This window comes from Arvicanthis niloticus, chromosome 9 (assembly GCF_011762505.2).
Source record: "Arvicanthis niloticus isolate mArvNil1 chromosome 9, mArvNil1.pat.X, whole genome shotgun sequence".
In the NCBI taxonomy this organism is placed as follows: Eukaryota; Metazoa; Chordata; class Mammalia; order Rodentia; family Muridae; genus Arvicanthis; species Arvicanthis niloticus.
This window is the reverse complement of record NC_047666.1, coordinates 68,459,416-68,480,109: the sequence shown is the minus strand read 5'-3', so window position 1 is coordinate 68,480,109 and position 20,694 is coordinate 68,459,416. Positions and strand designations below refer to the sequence as shown.

At 38.7% G+C, this 20,694-nt stretch overlaps 1 pseudogene across 1 annotated transcript; it reads left to right on the top strand.

Annotated features, from left to right (window-relative positions):
- The first annotated feature begins 47 nt into the window (after positions 1 to 47).
- LOC117715761 (killer cell lectin-like receptor 6) lies at positions 48 to 20,170 on the top strand (annotated as a pseudogene). The gene is made up of 7 exons (XR_013112673.1): positions 48 to 159; positions 1,743 to 1,832; positions 3,475 to 3,693; positions 5,754 to 5,896; positions 7,388 to 7,491; positions 19,401 to 19,556; positions 19,638 to 20,170. The product of XR_013112673.1 is annotated as a killer cell lectin-like receptor 6 (transcript).
- The last annotated feature ends 524 nt before the right edge of the window (positions 20,171 to 20,694 follow it).

Below are 20,694 nucleotides of genomic sequence, written 5' to 3'. Positions count from 1 at the left end.
ACTCGATGACATATTTTAACACAGAATATACCCTACATACTCTCAGGATGAGTGAGCAGCAGGTCACTTTCTCAACTGTGGAATTACGTAAGAGGTCAGGGTTGCAGAACTAAATGAGGTCTGAGGAGACTCAAGGTCCCAGAGAAGCTGGTCACAGAGGTACGTCTTTTACATGTCTGAAAAAATCACATTGTTTAATGCATTTTGACCTTTTAACAATGTAAAAATGTCCTACTTGCTTTTAGTAAAATTATCATGTTCCATTTCTTCTGGGCTCATTTATGCACGAGGATGAGAGAAAAGAAAAATGCATTCATTGGAGAGTAGTCATGTACAAAATTGTTCAAAATTGGTTTAATAAATAAAGCAATCAAATTTTGAAATTAAAATTATAAAGAAAATATATAGCACTACTTCTACTTTTTAGTTGCTATCTGGTAACAAAAGAAATCATATAGGGAGATTAGAACAATGGGGATCTGTAAGAAAAAAATTCTTGAAGAAATGAGACCATTATGAGATTTTTTATGATTTTGTCTACTCCAGAAGAATTCTGAAAAATTTAAAAGTGACAAACAAACTAGGGTCTGAAAAATACATAAAATATTCTAGAGACCCAGATCTTACGGAAAAGAAGTTTATTCAGTAGAAAGAATAGTTTCACTCTTGAAGAAAGTGTTTAATTTTCATATACATGACCCAAATCTAAATAAACAAGGCAACAACAATTGTTCATCAAAAGAGCATGTCACCTCCTGAGAGTATAGTTGCAGAGGAAGGAAGAGGGGTTGAAAGTTTAGTGGGAGTGAGAATAAGTAAATCCCCTTTGTGAGTTCTAGAAAATGTCAAAGAATAACGTTTATTAATGAAAAAATGAAATCTCACTTTTTTTTTTTTTTTTTGGTTTTTTGAGACAGGGTTTCTCTGAGTAGCCCTAGCAGTCCTGTAACTCACTCTGTAGACCAGGCTGACCTTGAACTCAGAAAGCTGCCTGCCTCTGCCTCCCAAGTGCTGGGATTAAAGGCATATGCCACCACTGCCGGACCTTACTTTTTATTCTCTTTTTATACTTGCTCTGTATATACTGTCTCAGCTGTGCTCCAAGCTTAGATCTTTTTCTTCTTTGATTTAGTGCAAATCAGAAGCATGGGTTTCAGATTCCAAATGCCTTAAGAATGTTTACAATTATATAGAGCAAAATCAAAATCACAGGGAAGAAGAGATAGTTGACTTATAGGTCCTTTTAAGAATGGGAATCCGTACAGACCAAGTCCAGAGCAGTTTTGGTTCCCTACCAGTTCTCATGAACATCCATCGCACTTTTCTTCCTCTCCAGCCTCAGTTATCTCTCTTGTTGGACTGCATGCTCCAGTTTGATATATTGTACTTGGAGTTTACCTGTGCCTCCAGTGATTTCTGTAGAATGCACTTCAGTTTCTGTAGAACTTGGTGAGGGCACGTACCTGTCATGCAGCTCCTTCTAGGCTGAGTCAGGAGGATTTACAATAAAGGGCCAAGACTGAAATAAGTTCAAAATTTTGTGAAATTTTGTGAAAGTTCACACATATAAGAATATTATAGTGTGTGCATTTTCATAGAAATCTACATCACGTTTTCCATAAGTTTCTATCATCAGTTTTGCAAAATTTCTCCTTGTTTCTATGCTACATAAAATTGTTATTAGTATTGAGATGTGCTCTTTCCATGGTGAGGATCTTTGTGCTTTGTTTTGTTGATTTAAGAGTGTTCAGTGTCCTGGTACCTCATTGTGATAGCGTTTGGAATCCTTTCTTCTCTTCGGCTGGTAATTTTTGCAGTGTTTGTGACAAACAGTGAGTAATTTAGATACATCTTCTTTGACCAACTGCCTATAGAATAGCTTTAGACATGAACTATGCAGTGGCACACTCTTTCCATTGTCCTGCCTATCATCAAGGGATGAGACAGAATTTCTAGACTTTAATAATTTTTTTTCTGACATGCTGTAGTGTCTTGTTGTCTTACATACCTATTCTGTCTTCTCAGGCTGTGGGAGCTTCATTTTTCTGTCTCATTCTTGGTCGTGTTCTTTCTGTGGACTTGGTGATAGTTTGCCTTCAGAGCTAAGGTGATTTTAGATATCATGTAAACATTGTGTGGTAAAGAGCTGTGTAAAAATTGATGACCTTCTATTCATTGTTCTTCAATGTATATTGAGTTCATGGTTAAGTAAAAAGACTTCATCTGTAGAGACATTAAAGTTTAAGCATTATTGGATTCTTTCACATTTACGAGAAAATCATTTCCTACATGTGCTAAAACATAACTACATATGTGGAGCTTTCTTATTCCATATGCTAATAAATATTTTCTTGTTTCTTAAAGTTTAATTTATTTCAAATATCTATGGTATATTAAGTATTGACAGAATATTTTACTTAGGTATTTATTTGTAAATTCATGCTGTAAAAATAAAGTACCTGTAAGTAATTTCCACCATAATTTTATTCAGCTACATTATTTATTTTACAATCAACTTACCCATAGAGAAAACTTATGTATCTGTTTCCATAGTAAGATAATTGAAGTACTAATTTATAAAGTTAAGTACCAATGAAGATAATGATATGGGTTAGCTGTCATCATGAAGCATTTTCCTACTCCCAAATCCAATATGTACTTCATATATGAATTTTTGATATTATATCTGTGACTAATTTAGTTTTTCAGTATCTCTCGACTTTAAAATTTTTTTTTCTGACACACTGCAGTGTCCTGTTCTCTTACATACCTAATCTTTTAGCTCTGGGGTTATTGGGAGTTGCCACGTTCTTTCTCATTCTTGATCATGTTTCTTCTGAGGACTTGGAGATAGTCTACCTACTAAGTTCAGGTGATTGTTAATTTTATGTAAACATGTTTTGAGAAATAGTTGTGCAAAGAATCTATGACCTTTTCATTTTTCTTCAATGTACATTGAAGTCAGGGTTAAGTAAAACATCTTCATCTGTACAGAATCATTAACGGTTAAACTTTATTGGGTTCCTTTATATTTACAGAGATAATCACTTCCTGGTTGTACTAAAATATAGCTATGTATGTGGATGTTTTGCATTCCATGTGCTCTAATAAGAATTGTGCCATTTCTTGATCTTTTTATTTTTAGTTCAAATTGTCATGGTGTTATTTATTCACTGAATATTTTAGTTAAGTATTTATTTGTAAATTTATGCTCTAAAAATAAAGTAATTGGAAGTTACTTCCACCATAATTTTATTCAACCATATTATTTACTTTACAGTCATCTTACCTATAGAGAAAAAGTGATGTATCTATTTCTATAGTGAGTTAATTGAAGTGCTATTTTACAAATGCTAAGGTTCCAAAGAAATAATGATATATGTTGGCTGTCAACATAAAGAATTTTCTGTGATATTAAAGTTCAATATTTATTCCTTATGAATATTTTTGATATATTATCTGTTACTAATTTAGATTTTCGGTATAGTCAAGGAAAACATGAACTGAAGGAAGCCCTAAACTGCCACCATAACTACAGCACTATGCAAAATGACATTGACTTAAAGGAAGAAATGACAAGAAATATGTCTGTAGAGTGTAGTGTATACAATAATATTCTGGAATTCCTCAAGAGAGAACAGAACAGAGGATAGAGTAGAATCAAGACTGTTTCGGGTTTCTCAGAGTATAAAGGTACAGAACAGGGGAGGATCATGAACACAGAATTGCATTATTATCTATTGTTTCCTTAGAAGCTTTGAAGTCAAACCAGCAGAGTAAGATTCTGGTGATCTCTGTGTTAATCCTTTAGGGAGTTTCTGGAATCCCAGAAAATTCTCTTTGAATTGGGAGAATCTTATAGTTTCTAGAAGTTACTGTCTGTTTGACACTCCTACTGATCCCTGGGGATTGAATTACAAATTAGTACCCCTGAGAGTTTCAATTGTTTTGGTCTATCAGAAAATCTGTGTCTCCAACTTTGTTGCTTAGCAGAACATGGAAGTTTTTAGTAAGAGTGTATTTATTAACTATTTATGCTAAAATGGACATAGAACATTTACATGGATGCAGTTATAAAAACAATTGTGTGTGTTTGTGTGTGTGTGTGTGTGTGTGTGTTTCAATACCCTTTTTTGAGAGAGTTGGCATGTTTTTGACAAAAGGATTCTCCCTGGAGCAGACAAGGCAGTTTCAATATGATGAACACATATTGCAACTCTGTTAGTGACATAGTGAATGACGCTGGAAAGAGGAAAATATCAAGTGTCCCAAAGAACCTTTCTTATCCTTCATTTTGACTGATCGTCTTTGACTGATACAGTGTATCAATCATCCTTAAATATTTTTTTTCAAAATTTAGAGCTTACAAAGACCTCCTATATATAATCTCACCACACTGTGATATTATGATGTGATGATTCTCATTATGTAAGGACTATTAGCTTTAAAACTGCTACATTATCAAATTTGTGACAGGAAAAAAAAAAGCTCCAAAGAAATCTTTGAAGTATTCCAGACCCATGATAAAGGTTTTATGTCATTACTTTAAAATAACTTAATTAATTGTAAAGGGTAGCCTAATGATGCAATCCCTATGATTATGAAGCTGAGGGAGGAGGATGATAACTTGCAGTACAATATGGACATCCAAACAAATTCCAGGCCAGCCCGGGCAACACATTGATATCTTTTCACACAAAAAAATAAAGTTGGAGGTAAAATTTGTTAATAGAGAATGGCCATTCCCAGACCCTCACTAAACAAACTATTCATACTGAGGTGATCTTGATACACCAACTGCACATATTTTAATGTATTCAACTTGAATTATTTGGCATATGGGGATAACATTTAAGGCATCAACATATTCAGGAGAACAGTTTATCAACATCAAACCTCCCTCATACCTCTCTGATTTCTCTTAATGTAGAGCATGTAACACAGACCAAGGCACAATGCTAAATGGACAGTAGTGTGTGGACCAGTGTGAGCACAATGCATTACTGCAGATCTAGAATTAGGTCAGCAGTTTAACTTCCTCTGAGTAGCAAGTGCTCATTGCCTGACCTCCAGCCCCTGGTATTTCACAAGCCTCTGCTTCATAGAACTGGGCTGATTTAGAAACCTAATCTGGATGAAATCATAAAATATGGTCCTAGGCCTGGTTTGTTTCACTTTGCACAATCTTCTCAATTTCATCCATGTTTGGCACATAGGTCAGGATCTCTTTTTGGGTTTCATGTGAGACATGATATCACGTGTAGCCCTGGGTGACTTGCAACTTAAAGTGTAGCCAAAGCTGTCCTGGAAGTCATTAATTAGCCTAGGATGACCCCAAACTGGTGATGTACTTCATGTCTCTCTTTGGAGTTCTCAGGTTATAGGCATAAGTCATCATGACCAGCTGATTCATGTCTGTTTAAAGGACAAAAAGTATTCTTTTGTGTGTGTATGTGCTACATTTTCTCTACAGATTCATCCATGATTCACACAGGAAATGTTTCTATATCTCCAGTGTTATTAAAAATGTTGCATAGCTCATGGGTTTGCTGTGATCTCTGGGCATTATAGGATCTCTTTTTCTGAGACCTGTGAGATTTTACCTCTCCCTCTCCCTTCCTTTTCCTCTCCCTCTCCCGTTCTCTCTTTCTGTTTCTCTCTCTTTCACAGTAGCCTTAATTAAATTAATATTATATTCTGATAATAGAATACCAGTAAATAATAAATTTAACCATTTACCTTCTCTGTTGTAGGCAAACGTGTTAAAATGCACTGGTTCTGCTATGGTATAAAATGTTATTATTTTATCATGGACAAAAAAGCATGGAGTGGATGTAACCAGACCTGCCATCATTTGAGCTTATCTCTTCTGACGATAGATGATGAGGATGAATTGGTAATGTAGACACTTGCCCCTTTATTCTCTTAGACTCTGCCTCTAACCCTGAATAACAAGATGCTGAATCCAGCTATTTATTTTTTTCATTTGTATATGGTTTTCCTGTAATGTGAAGGAAACTGTGGGATACAGGTTTGTTAAGAGGAGACTCATTAATACAACGACATGAGAGTCCCCAAGCTCCATTCATTGCTTGACTGTGGGTGTCTGTGTATGTATGAGTCAGCTGCTCGGCAGAGCCTCACAGAAGACAGCCATGCTAGACTGCTGTCTGCAAGCATTAATGAATATCAATAATAGGGTCAGGGATTGATGTTTTTCTATGGGATATTTGTCGATTGGAGCAGCGTATTGGTTGTCTGCTCCCTCAGTCTTTGCTCCATCTCCAGTCCCTGCATTTCCTATAGACAGAATGGATTTTGGGTCAAAAGTTTTGTTGGTTTTTTGATGTTGCTATTGCTCCTCTGGGGTTCTTTACTGGCCATAGGAGTCAGCCTCCTTAGGCTACATAGTGGCACAGCTAAGGATTCCCCTATTGATTGTTGTTTGTCTCCCCCATTACTAGTTTCCACCTCTTCCAAGAGATCCACTTGCCTGCAAAATTCATGATGTCTTTGTTTCTCACAGTCGAATAGTATTCCATTGTGAAGATATACCACATTTTCTTTATCCATTCTTCACTGGAGCAACTTCTAAGATGTTTCCAGTTTCTGGCTATTACAAATAAAACTGCTATGAACATAGTTGTGCAAGTGTCTTTGTGGAATGGCAGAGCATCTTTTAGATATATGCCCAATAGTGGTATAGCTGATTCTTGTGGCAGACACATTGCCAATTTTCTAAAAAGTCACCAAACTGATTTCCAAAGTGGTTGTACAAGTGTGCCCTCCCACCAGCAGTGGGGTAGTGTTCCTCCTGCTCCACATTCTTGCCAGCAGAACACTTGACTTTTTAATCTTAGCCATTCCTATTCCTGTAAGATGAGATCCAGAGTTGTTCTGATTTGCATTTCACTGGTGTTTAAATACTTTGAACATTTATTAATGTACTTGTTGAACATTTGAGATTCCTCTGTTGAGAATTCTCTGTTTTGCTCAGGCATCGATGATGCAATAGAAGAAATTAATACATCAGTAAAATAAAATGCTAAAAAAAAGCCTCCTTCCTTGAGTAGTAAGATTGTGAGTTCAAGGACAGGCTGGGTTGCACAGTGAGAGTTGGTCTAAGAAACACAGTCACAAATCATGACATGATCTCAGTATCACAAGGCACCTGAAAATTTAATCTTAAATGAATTATTTAAATGACATCAGTTTTGATTTAAATGTGCTACTAGTAGGACGTCACTTTGGAAAATGAACATTGTAGGACTGAGCAGTTGGGAAGACAAGACCACAGAGAATGGAATAGGAATGCTGGGAAATTTTCCTTCTTGTCTTTCTCTAGTCAGACAGAAATTCATCTTAAGGTCTGTTGTTTCCTTTACAGAAGTTCCTTCAGCAACAGGTGACTCCAGACAATTACTGGATGGGATTGTCATATGATAAGGAAAAACAGGAATGGTCATGGATTGACAAAGGCCCATCTAAACTGTGAGTTTCCAGAACCCTTCAGACTCTCACACTGGTGTGGGAATTGGGAGGATTGTGTGCAAAGGTTTTCCTCTCATTTCACATGGCTTTCTTCATTTTCTATGGAGCTCACTATTAAGGACAAGTGCATAAGGGAGTGTCTGAGCAAGTGTTACAGAAGGAAGATGTATGGTTCAGGAACTGACCAAAGATGTTTTAATACTGTATACATCTCAGGATTGTGTCTTCTAAGATGTAAAGGGCACTGGAAAGTCAACAACTTAAGATGGTGTTAAGTGACTGAATTATCATGACAAATACATTGAGCCTGAGTCTCTCAGATATTCACTAGATACTTTTTATTGTTGCTACCTTATATACTTGTTGGTTATTTATAAATATAAGAATATATTTATGTACACATACATATGTGTTGCAGGATAATTTCCTGCTACATTATATTTGCAATAAAGCTTGGTAATTGTTCAGAAGCTAAGAGTGAGTGGAGTGAAGAGTGGGAAGGAGAAGGAAGAGGAGGAGAGATGAAGAGAGGAGAGGGAAGGGGCTAGCAATGATGGAGGAAGACAAATGGATGGAAAACAATCCTGAGTAGCAATTTATATCCAAAGGTTAGCTATTGGATTACAATTCTAATTATGTCGGAATCTTGTTAATTTCCAAATATATAAATCTGTTTGGTTTATCTTAAGCTTTAAAGTTATGATGGTTATGGCTGTGAAGGAACTAGCAGCTGCAGGGACATGAGAACCAGAGCAGGAAGCTCAGTGACTGGTTGCTACTGGGGCAAACTAGAGAGAGTAGCCCATCAGAACCATCTCCAGAGCTCCAGCCTGCAGGAGAGCCTGCTGAGATAAGTACACCCAGCTGTGGACAGGTGGCCTGCTGGTAACCAGCATTAGTACAGGAACATGGCTGCTAAGCAAGAGCTAGCCAGATGCTTCCATTCTAATACCGCCCATTTCACATATGTATGACTACTGTCTATTTCAAGGTGTTTTGTTGTGTAAATCCAAGATTTTTTGTTTACTTATAATTTGGTAGAAAACTGTTAACTGATTCTCTTTATTAATAACATGTATTTAATATATGTATTTTTGAGTATCTCACATCTATAAAAAATGTATGAACATATCATCCCTTAGTCCCACTAAAAGCTGTAACATGTGTCTCATTAACTCATGTCTTTGTAAATAACTGTCCATATGTGCATAGTTGTAGGCCATCTACTGGGACAAGGAAACCCAGCAGTGGCCACGCTCTCAATAAAGAACTGAATCCTCCAGCAACTGTCACCTAAGAATAGTGATTTCTTCAGAAGAAGTAATCTTTGCAGAGATTTTATCTTGTCCTGAATGCTGCATTTCACAGCTCCTTCCCTTCTCTGGTTCTTACATCCTTGATATGTCATCTTTCCCTGCTGTTTCCTGAGTCTTTCCAGTGGTATTTCAGGGGAGACGTTGATGTAGATGTCACCATTAGGGCTGAGCATGCAAGTTCTTCTCCTAAACACATGGACCAATTCTGCCTCTCTGCATGGACTATGGTCCACTATATAAAGAAACTTCTCTGATGGAAGCTGAGAACAGCCCAGGTTTAGGCTATAATTATAAGTGGTAACAATGCATTTTAACCCCTGACCACTTAGCAGAGCAATTATATCAAGTTCCAGATTAAGGCTTCTGACCTCCCCAATCTTGGACACTTGATTTGGATTACACAATTTAACCTTATTTGCTGGCCTGGTAAAATCCTCAGTTCCAATTACAAAGCATCTGTTTATGCTATAAAATATCTTGCCTGCAGCTCAGCATTGTAGCATGCAGCATCTACTGCAGGATAGGACTACTCATACCTTTTCTCTGCTGCAACCTGCATAAACACCCACTAACCTTTTGAATGCCAGCCCTAGGGAAGATACTTCCATATTGGTTTGAGATTGACTTCTCTATGTCAAAGTGTGGAGTACCATCAGCAATAAGGCTTATCAGCTTATCATGTAGTTATGGTAACCAAGAGCAGGAGCAATAGCCTGTTCTATGTGGGAGACCTCTGTCATCTCCCTGACCAGTAAGTAATTCCTCCAGAGGTATCCTTTGTCATGTAGTTTGGTTTTCTTTTAAAAGCTCATATCTCCTGTAATTGTAACTCTTTTCTAAAGTTAAATTTTTATGTTTAATTAACTTTTCTCATAGAATATATTTTGATCAGGTTCCTGCCTTGCTGATATTCCTTGTGCCTCCCTCCCTTCCCACACACTCAACATCATGTTATTTCTCCCTCCCCAAAACAACAACAACAAAATAGGGAAAATAAAATGTTCCGTGCCCCTTCCGAATTCCCTCGCACACAAGAGAGACACAGGAGGCAGTGTTTGGGTAGTTACTACAAAGAGGCTTTATTCTTGTATCAGCTGAAGCGGAAGACCCCAAGCCCAGAAAAGGCACTGCTTATATGCACCCTAGAGTGGCGTGTTCACTTCTGATTGGCTGTTCACTCATCATCCCATATTACGACCCGGGATAGGCAGTGACTTGGCGTGCTTTCGCCTCTTGCACCTGCCCAGTTTAGTTGTTTACTTGTGGGAGCACCGGATGCCAGCGCCATCTTGTAATGGCGAATGTTGTCACCGCTCGTCGCTGCTCCCTACATCTCCCCCTTTCTATTTTATAAAGATGGAACAGCCTTTTGCCTATCAAGCGCAGCACCAACTCAGTGAGGGAAAGCAGAGGCCTGATACCCTGTGCAAAATGAGATATTGTAATGGGTTTCTTCTCTTGCTGTTGTGCAATGAGTAATACTTCCCATACCCATCTCGATGCCTTTTGTCAGGGAAAGGGAGCCTCCACCCTGGGGCGCCACCAGGGGAGGAGGTTTCTTGGCATCAAACCTTTGTGCAATCAGGCATACTTTCGGGAAATCTATCCACACTCGTGGAATATTCCCTGTCGAGTACCCACTCGCAAACACCTCTAAATATTCAGGTACCACAGTTATTCAGGCAAGGGCTGGCTAGACTTCGACCTCTCATCGACCCAGTGCAATGGGCTGAACCCTTGGGGTGCATCGACTGAGGGTCTCAGTCATCAGTTACTTTCTTAGCATAGATAGCCAAATTTCAGGGGAAGATCCTTGTTCCAAGGCTACAACTGCTTGGGCGATAGTGACCTTATCACGTTTTTGTTGGGCTCTGAGCTTGTAGACCAACCATAACATGAACACTAATCCACAACATAGGGCTGCACCAAAGAGGCCTATCCCCACCCTTTCCTTAAAGAAAGAAAAGGCAGAAGAAATTCAAGAAGAAAGTCCTTTAACGATGGAGGGATCCAGGCGGGTGGAATTGACAAGAATAATTTCTCTGTGAAGTTGTTCAAGAAGATTACCAAAATTTTCAGACCAATTTCCTGAAAGATATAAGGACAATTTACGTGAGAGATTGGCTGCTTTTGTAAAGTTTTCGTATTGAATTTTGGTAATACACAAAGCTCCGAATTTCCTTTCACAGCCAATTTATGTCAGCTGAAATAAGATATCCAGTCTTTCCTCAACCAAATCTAATCTCTGATTGAGTATCATAATACCTCCTTTCAATTCTGCTGTGGAGGAAGAGTGGGTAGCCATTGCCTGGCTAACTCTTTCTGCCAAATATTGACAAATTCAGTGGTTTGTACTTGGTGAAACATGGCAATAGCTCCAACGGTAGCACCGTCTGCTCTGAGCATAATAGCTGTGACAATGGCTGCCGTTATATCAAAATCTCTCTTCTGTCGAAATAAAGTCAAGGTCCCAGATGTCTGAATGGTGATAGGGATCCATTGTGGTATTCTGGCTATTAGGGCTTGCTTATAGACAAGAGCAGACCAGCACTGGGACATAAAGCAAGTTACATTGGTACAAGTATTAAAGGAGTGGTTGGATAAGATGAAAAGAAATGGAGGATACACACAAACTGGAGTGAGGCATTAATTCGCTCGGTATAGTTAAAGGTATAGGAGAAATTCTGTTTAGCAGAAGTGGTGCCTTTTAAGAAGGCAAGGGCATAGGTTTTGGAAAAGCAGATAGGATAGCCCATCTAAATTCACTATATATACTAGGAACCCAAGCTTGGAGAATCCATGTAGCGATCAAAAGCATTTGTAGGGGAACCCGCTGAGGAATCCTTGTCCACAACTGTGAGGCGTCGCATCAGGCATTCCGGCAACCAAAACGGGTTGTCTTCTTCCTGTGGAAAAACACAAACCACTCCCCTGGATCTTATTAAAATAGGATCTGGGCCTTTCCATTGACCAGTCAAAACATCTTTCCATTTTATCATTTCTTTTGGCCTAGTTGGTTCCAGGCAATGGTGATCAGCCGCCATGTTGCCCTGACTGTCCAAATTCAAAAAATTAAGACTAAAAAGTGCCAGAGAGACAATAACCCATAGCACCATGGGCAGAGCTTACTCAACTTCTCCTTTTTGTTTTATCAAATAAGTTTTAAGGGTACAATGAGCACGCTCAATGATGCCCTGTCCCTGAGGGTTGTAAGGAAGACCCGTCAGGTGTGTCACCTCCATTTGGCAACAAAATTGTCCAAACTTTTGAGAAGTGTAGGCTGGTCCATTGTCAGTTTTAAGGATTTTAGGCTTTCCCCAGGCACTCAAGCCTCGAGACAATGTTGAATAACATGGGCCACCTTTTCTTCAGTCAATGGAGAGGCGAACATAACTCCAGAACAGGTATCAATGGAGACATGCAAATATTGTAATTTGGCAAATATTGTAATTTGCCAAAGGATAGGATGTGGGTAACATCCATTTGCCAGATCTGTAATGGCCTAATTCCCCGAGGGTTAATTCCAGTATGGGGAACAGGTAGGAATTGACAGCAGTTTTTGCATTGAGTCACAATATCTCTAGCCTCCTTTCTAGTGATGTTAAATCGACATCGTAGTGTCTCAGCTGTCACATGAAACCTTTTATGAAAGGCTTTAGCCAAATCCAATTTTGGCGAAAGGGCAATTACAATCAACTTTGTGGCTTGATCTGCCAGGTCATTTCCACGGGACATAGGTCCCAGTAAGCCTGAGTGAGCCCTAATTTGAGTTATAAAGACAGGGAATCTTCGCTTAGCCAGGGTAAGCTGAATCTTTTGAAAAACTTCTACAAGTCTGCTAGATGTCTTAATTAACCCAGCAACTTCTAATGCTTTTACTGCATTAACCACATAGAAGGAATCTGAAACAATATTTAAGGGACCTGGAAAGATTTCCAGAACCTCTGACACCATTAGGCATTCCACAATTTGAGGTGAGGTTTCATGGTATTGTTTGGATGTAACCTTATCATTACCCACAGGGAAAGCACTTAATTGCAGGCCGTGGCAAGGGTCTATTGCGTCGCTGACCTTGTAGAAGGACAGCAGCCATCTCTAAATTAGCTGCCGTGAGTCCTGCATTAGTAAGGGGGCCCCCCAGGGCGCGACAGGTTCTCAACCAGTCTTGTAACCCTCTGTTGCTACAAGGGGCTATGACTGTGTGGCATTCCACTGTAGCATTTTCAAAGTCCATTTGTTCTATCAATGGCATCACCTGTTCCGGGTCACGAAAAAACCTACCCGCTGCCTCGGTCATTCGGGCCACAAAATCAGAAAAAGACTCATTAGATGTCTGAATTATCTTGGACAAATAAAGGTTACTGCCTTCCTTCCTAGGGAGAGACTTCCATGCCTTTATTACAGCTGATGCTATCTGTGCTTAGTCCTGCCAGGGATGAGTGGTCTGGCCATTCTCGTGTACGCCAACTCCAGCCAGCATGTCAAAAGTCCATAATTGTTGACCCTCAATGCTTGCATTAGCTCTGGCTTGTGCTTGTAACTGCTCATGCCAGAGTGCTTTCCATTCCAAATATTGGCCCATATTGGTAAGTACCGCCTTCACTGTGTCCTGCCAGTCTTCTGGCGTGAGAGCAGCTGCACTTAATCTCTCCACTTGGGATACGGTAAAATTAGCCCCAATTCCATATGCACGTACTGCCTCAGCTAATTCTTTGACCTGCCTATACTCTACTGGGGCATAAACACGGGCTCCCTCTGCCCCTTCAAAGACCGGAAATGCCAGCTGTAGCTGTCTCCGATCTCCTGGGCTGAGAAATGAATTAGAGATGCTGCCTTGGGCGTAGGTCGGAGGCAAGGGCGGGGCCGAGGGACTCAAGGTCTTTCTTAGTCTTATCTCAGGATGGTTATTTTTTGGTCCATATCTGTTTTGTTCATAGGTGGCTGCCTCTCCCTCTAGGCTTTCTTCCTCTCCTTTCATTAGATCTTCTTCGGAGCTGCTAAGGTCTATGGCGGCAAGCTCCTTAATGGGGTAAAGGGGGTCCTTTTGACCTCCACTCTCTCTTCACGAGCCGGTGTAGGGGCCTTATTCTTAACAGGCCCTGCAGTGGCTTCTGTTTCTTTTGAGTACTCTCCCTTTTTACCAGACTCCTGGGTCTGCTTCTTTTGTCCAGGCCTTCTTGCGTGCTTCCCTTTCCCAGGCTCCTTGGCCTTATCTTTTTCCACAGGCTCCTTGGCCTGATGCTGGATAACATGCTCTGTTTCTGATACACTGGAGTGGACCTCTTCTAAAACCTCTTGACTTGCATTAATAGCTGTGCTGCAAGCTGGATCTTCACAACACAAATAAGCTAAAAGCAAAAGCAACACAAGCAAGAGGACAACTAGTGCAGCGGCGGCAATGGGTGAAAATCCGCTCGCAACCAAGGCTTCCACCCCAAACATACCTCTCAGAGACATTCCTCAATCCTGTAGTCTTTTAACCTGCCCCGAGTCGCTGGGGGTCTCCGCGGCACCTTGTAGTTCCAGCGTTTCGGCACCAGATGTTCCTCGCCCCTTCCGAATCCCCTCGCCTGCAAGAGAGACACAGGAGGCAGTGTTTGGGTAGTTACTACAGCAAGGCTTTATTCTTGTATCTGCTGAAGCTGAAGACCTCAAGCCCAGAAAAGGCACTGCTTATATGCACCCTAGAGTGGCTTTGTTCACTTCTGATTGGCTGTTCACTAATCACCCCATATTACACCCCGGGATGGGCAGTGACTTGGCGTGCTTTCGCCTCTTGCACCTGTGCAGTTTAGTTGTTTACTTGTGGGAGCACTGGATGCCAGCACCATCTTGTAATGGCGAATGTTGTCACCGCTCGCTGCGGCTCCCTACAATAAAATCAAGCAAGTAAGCAAACAAAGCAAAACTCAATGAGACAAAAAAGGCCACCCCCAAAACAAACAAGCAAACACACCACCAATCCACACACACACACAAAACTCCAAACCACCAAGGAAATTTGGAGTCTGTTTTCTGTTGGTCAACTATAAGCTTACTAACTAGTAGGTTTCCATAAGGCTTTTTATACATCCTTAGTTCTGATTAACCCATCTTTTATTCTCTCATGTCCCCTATTTTCTAGTACTCATCTGTCAGCCTTTGAATCCTCAGAATCCTGCTCTGCCTACAAATTGCATATTTATCATTTTTTTTCATTGTTGATTTTTCTTTAGTAATACAAAATTTAAGAAATATCCATTATAATTCTTTGGTCTTAAATAAATTTGTGAGGTAGTGACATTTTAAGTTGCTTTTTATATAATTTTCTTAAGAATTGAATTTTTATTATTTTGGTGATATTTTGAGACAGGGATTCATCTCAACCAGGCTCTCTTTGAACTCATGATCCTCATGCCTCCATCAGTCAGGTGTGGGGAATACAGGTAGGCATGCCTGGCCTGTGTATTATCTCTTGAAAGATGTCTGTTATACTTATTTTACAAGTGTTAGTTGGTAATCCTATTGTCTGTACTCTTGTGTGTTAATTTAATGTTTCTGTTGACTTCTGTTCATGATGTCATTTTCTTTGTGGCATTTACTGGATTTCTTCTTAAGCAGCTACTGAAAATATCTGAGGCATGGAACACACAGTGATAACTTTCTCAGGAGTCTTTCATTCACTGCCTGGGAACATGGCAGGTCTAGCTCACTTCTATTCTAATTGTGGCCCAGTCTATGTGTACACCTAGGTTCCAAAATATCTTCCTGAAAATATCTTCTTCTCTTTCCTTGAAGGACATTCTTAAGCAGGCTGTCACAGGAGTGGCCACAGGACAGAGACATCCTTACAAGATATACTAATTTGTTCTAATCACAGCGATTATTAGTACTGTTATTTAGTTTTTTCATACAAGCATCATTTTACACAGAGTAGCCTGAGTCTTTCTGTCTCCTTCTTCTAAGCACTGGAATTTCTAGTATTTGACATTATTATTGGCCACAGAGTTGGCAAATTTCTTTATAGCCTATAGAAGCATACAGTGTCAGAGATGGGCATGTGGTAACATTTAGTGTGAGGTGCCAGAGAGAGAGAGAGAAGATGCCTGTATCCAGCATAAGAGATCTTTGTGGATTTTGTTTATGCTACAGGAATGTTCCATTATGATGATGTTACTAAGGCCAGACCTGCAGTTTGAGTACAGGATTCTAAGGGCCACATTGTTTCTTGGCTACTACCAGCATTTTCTCCTATGAGAAGGCACAGAAGCTTGCCAATCTGTTATGATGTCTTTTTCTTTCTTTCTTTTTTTATTGGATAATTTATTTACATTTCAGATGCCATCGCCTTTCCCCATTTCCCCTCCCTAGCAAACCCCTATCCCATGCCCCTCTAACAAACAGAAAGCAACAAAAGAAAACACTTAAAACTTGTGATAAGTATTCTTCAGTGTAGCTCTCTATAATTGGTGGCTTCTGGCAAAGGTGCAGGTGCGGAAGGACTAAGTGTTCTTTAAGGGGCTGGCCACAGGGAATTTGACAATGCTCCAGTGACTATATTGACTACACAAATTGGTCTTGTTTGTTTTTGTTTATTTGTTGGACATTTTTATCCTTTCCACCATCTTTGTGTGTGTTTGTGTGTGTGTGTGTATGTGTGTAGTCACAAGAGTAAGGACATATGGGAGAAATAGGTAGTAAGTGTGTTTGTAGTTTATTCAGTGAAATTATCAAAAACTGAATAAAAATATGAAAAAAGGAAGTAGAATGCAGTTGTAGATTCTGTATGTTTGTTGTTGTTTCTGTTTGGTTGGCTAGTATTTGTCACTTTTTTCATATAAAAGAATTTATCATTTAGAATGCATTTATCTTTTGTAAAATGTAAATTTAGAGTTGATGAATATTTTTTGGACTAGTTCAAGGAAATGAAATGCACTTCTGTAATCACTACATTTCTTGTTTAACTCTCTATCTCTCTTTGATTTATTTAATAATAAGTTGAAATCCCACAGATACAGTGATATTCAACAAGGCAAGCTCTATGTGATAGCTTCATCATATGGTTGAAGTTATTCTATGCTACAGATTGAGACTCTGTCTCATGAACCATAATAATAATAATGGTAATGTGACATATTATGCTGTTCATAAATATTTTCTATGGTTGAGCAATTTCCTTTATATCATCACACTAAAATGGTAAAGCTAAAAAAACTAAGTATGCATCCATCTAGTAATATGTTATAATCCATAAAACATATTCATAATTGTCAGTTTTCTGGATAATGTTCAGGATCATGCAGTGCATTCACTTGGCATGTCCTTTAATTCTGAAATAAGTTGACTCATTGTTTGTTTGTTTATTTGTTTGACAGTTACATTTTTAAAAATCAAGTTTGAATTTTGGGTCTGTTTGAAAAATATGTACTTATTCTATGTTGTGAGGTAAATGAATCTTAACAAAAAATACACCATTTCAAGCATCAAGTACAAACTAGTTTTATGTCAACTGACAGAAGCTACAGTTATTTGGGAGGATGGAATCTTAATTGGGAAAGCACCTCAATAAAATATGACTGTAAGGATGCCTATGGGGCATTTCCTTAATTAGTGACTGATGTAGAAGAGCCCAGATAATTGTCAGTATCACCCCTGGGATGGTGGTGTTGAATATGGTAAGAAAGTACGTAGGATATTTTTTCAGGAGCAAGACAGTAAGCTGTGTTCCTTCCTGACATCTGCGTCAGATTGTGCTTTCCAGGTTCTGCTCAGATTGGCTCTTGCCCTGTCTTCTTTCACTTATGGATGGTGATGTCGAAGTTTAAGCAAAATAAATCCAAGTTGCTTTGGCCATGGTTTTATTAGAGCAATAGAAACCTTTAAACTCAAACAGGATTTTGTTATTTTTTAAAGTTCTTTTATGTACCTCGCTCCACACCTGGCCCTGAATAAGCAGACATGAATTTTCTTGTACTATAAATTAATATGGCCTAGTGCAGACTGCCATGTACTATGTACAGATTTATGATTAGTTCTGTATTTCCCTTCATCTTTCCCTGTTATTGTTGTCACTATGATGTTTTAAGTAACTCAAGATTTTTTTCTTAGACCAGTGTTTCATTCTTCTTCTTAAGTAACACTTTTGTATCGCAAAAATATTCCAAAATATTTCCCCATTCACATATGATAATATGTTTTTATAAATTTTGACAATTATGAATTTTTGACAATTATTAAAGTTGTCACATCAATTCATGGGCAAGTCACTGTGTGAACATATATTTAATTTCTTTTTAATAATTGTCTTTTGTTAACTGTGGTCTCCTGGGTTCTTTCTACCTCTTGCCTACATTCAAAACACATACATGTTGTTTTAACTGTACCGTTGAAAATGTTTTATGGCTCTATCTCTAATGTACATATCCATTCCTAACTGTTCTAGTGTAGAAAAGTCTTGGTTTAATTTATCTTCCTTGTTTCATTTACACCCCTAAATATGTTAAATATGAATATTCCATTTCTCATCAACCCAACGTTCAAATATAGTGACATATTTTGCTAAAGACTGATTCCTTTGACGTCTCAGTCCCATGCAGTTAGGGTGGATTTCATTCTTTGTCCTTTTTGACAAAGTCTCATTAAATGAGACCAGCCTCAAACTCCCTGTGAATTGTTAGCCATGAACCTTGACTCCTCAAGCCTTCTCCTCCTAAATTCTGGGACTACATATATGTCCCAATAGGCCTGGATGGATTTAATATTGAGGATCTCCATTATGAATTCATTCTTTAGTCAGACTTCTCTATTGTGATAAAATTGGCTGCAGTGCTTCTCTGATAATCTGAGGTTTGATCCAAACCCTGTTAATATCTCAGCCTTAGTAGAAATCTGATTTATTCCTGTTTACACAAGAGTATCTTAATTATTAAATAAATTATCTTTTGACTTCTGCTTTTACTATGTAGATAACGCTGTCCCAGAACTCACAATACTTATGATTCAAACTATGTGCTAATGTGTTCTGTATTCTAATTTATGTTATTTTTTTTATTTTACAGCATTTATCTTTTAAAAAGTAGGGTATCAATGGCCTGTAATATAAAATCCTGCAGATTTCCATGTTTCTGTGAAGGCTCATTAACTAGGGTGTGGTATAGGAAAAAGGAGAGAACAATCTAAAATATTAGTTACATGCCTTCATCTGAGATTGCATTTCAAATCTTCTTTTTCTCCTTGAAACAAAAGCATATGAGATTGTATCATGTGTCACACACATCTGTTTTACTTTTATCCTAGGATTTTTATCGACAATATGTAAGTGGGAGAGCATGTTCAGCATAAAATAATTCCTTAGAAATATTGAAAATCAGTTTTCCCTGCTGACCACAAATTGCAAGTGTGAAAAAGATGGGGATTTTGTTGTAACAAAGAGACCATTATTTTTTAATGGGCTTAGAGTAAAGAACATATTTTCGTGATGAACTTGTGAACTTTAGTGATGATTAATACTTATATGTTCTGACTATTTTGGAAAACAGAATTTTTAAAATTATGACTTATTTCAGTGAATGTTCAAAATTGAGTAGTTGCCCATTGTTGTTTTTTGTTCTTCAGTGACTTGAAAATAAAGAAGTTCAACTTAAATGATGGAGGATGTACATTCTTATCTAAAATAAGAGTAGAGAATACTAACTGTGATAAATCATACAGCTGTATTTGTGGGAAGAGACTGCATAAATTCCCTGTTTGATACTCCAAAGATTGTCAAAGGTAAAAAAATAGAATATTCTGGTTCTCATTTGTTTCCTGTAACAATTCATGACTTCATACAAACAAATATTTTGATCATAGGACTTAGTCTGCAGTGCAAAGAGAGAGACAATCTGGATGATTTGGGGAATGTTCTCTGGAATCTGACATGACAGAACAGAGGACATCTTCTTTCCTGGTGCAGACAAGACAGATCTTCTCTGGTGCATGGATAGTCTTTGCCTCAAAGCCTGAAAGAATCTGTTCTGTTTGCTTAAACTCCAATAGAACTAAACAAAGAACCCTAATAAACAGCCTGAGTATTTCATTATGAGTGGAATAAACTATCTTAATTGAAAGCACACTTAAGAGCTAGAACACCTTTATCATATCTGTGGCTGCTGAAGAGATCTGGAGATCCTGATCTGTACAGACCCCTAGATGCAGAATCATACAACCCAAGGATACCCATCAGAAGCCTGCCTCACCAGGAATATTCTTTCCAGATGTAACAGAAGCAATAAAGTGAGTTATAAATAGAAGCAATAAAGAAAACATAAATTAGGGATTCCAGTGTTGGGGGCTGACTTTTAGCAGAAAGCGGCTATCAGCTTTGCAGCCATCTTGAGCCATATACCCTGACATGAGACTTGGATTACAATAGCCTACAACAACTGAGCACACTCCGCTAATCTTGGTTTAGATACCTTGGGTGTGTGAGATTAAAGGTGTGTGAGATTAGAGGTGTGTAATTTAATAGTGTTACTTGGAAGTGTAGAGATCAGATTTAGAGACAAGACCTAAGAGCATGATTAAAGGTGTGACCAAAGGCATGGCTTAGAAGTGAGGCATATAAAGGTGAGAGGCAGACAGAAGACAGATCAGAGAACCAGACAGAAGAGATCAGAAAATCAAAGAAGATCAGAGAATCAGACAGACTTGAGAGAGAGAATCAGACACAGCAGAGAGAAGACAGAGAAGCAGGCACTTGGAACAGAACTTGGAAGAAGTAACTTGGAACTTGGAGGCACTAGGGACTAGGAACTAGGGACTAGGCACTTAGGACTTTGTTGGGGACCGCACTAGCCCCAAGTTGGGGTGGCCAAAATAAATGTTGCAGCCCAGGCAAAACGTTGAGGCCCGGCCCGACCCACGTTTG